This window comes from Schistocerca serialis, chromosome 10 (genome assembly GCF_023864345.2).
Source record: "Schistocerca serialis cubense isolate TAMUIC-IGC-003099 chromosome 10, iqSchSeri2.2, whole genome shotgun sequence".
NCBI lineage: Eukaryota > Metazoa > Arthropoda > Insecta > Orthoptera > Acrididae > Schistocerca > Schistocerca serialis.
In genome coordinates this window covers 59,199,888-59,200,664 of record NC_064647.1, presented here as the reverse complement: position 1 = coordinate 59,200,664, position 777 = coordinate 59,199,888, and the positions used below count along the sequence as shown (strand labels likewise).

Below are 777 nucleotides of genomic sequence, written 5' to 3'. Positions count from 1 at the left end.
TCGGGCGAGTCACGGCTGCCCGGACATCACTGCTGCTCCGACCCGACTCCCTCGATGTCCGTTCGCAACTCGGACACACCACGACCCGGAGACACTGGCTCGGACCCAAACGTGCAGGGGGAACACTTTCCCACCGCCCACCTTACTGGCGCTGCGTCCCGACTGAGCTCCCGACACACGACTACCCGGAAATACTAACGGTCGCTCCAAAGATAACACGACCGTGCCCTTGTCGATGGGCAACGGCCTTGCCGCAGTGGATACACCGGTTCCCGTGAGATCACCGAAGTTAAGCGCTATCGGGCGTGGTCGGCACTTGGATGGCTGACCATCCGGGCCGCCATGCGCTGTTGCCATTTTTCGGGGTGCAGTCAGCCTCGTGATGACAATTGAGGAGCTACTCGACCGAATAGTAGCGGCTTCGGTCAAGAATACCATCATAACAACCGGGAGAGCGGTGTGCTGACCCCACGCCCCTCGTATCCACATCCTCCACTGAGGATGACACGGCGGTCGCATGGTCCCTGTAGGCCACTCGTGGTCTGACGACGGAGTGCTTTTAGTGCTCTTATCGATAAGTGCTGCTACTGCCACTCACGTGCAGCCAAGCCAGCAACTTAGTGACGCCAGTAAATAGAATAAGAAATGAGACAGCATTAACGCAAAGACAGGATGTTAGATAAACGGTACGAACACGTGCCGCACACGGCTCACAAACTTCATGTAGAAATCGGCATGTTACCCAAGGACAGATGCATCCTTGCGATGATCTGCTGC

General features: G+C 56.9%; 1 pseudogene; it reads left to right on the top strand.

Annotated features, from left to right (window-relative positions):
• The first annotated feature begins 238 nt into the window (after positions 1-238).
• Positions 239-356, top strand: LOC126425560 (5S ribosomal RNA; annotated as a pseudogene).
• The last annotated feature ends 421 nt before the right edge of the window (positions 357-777 follow it).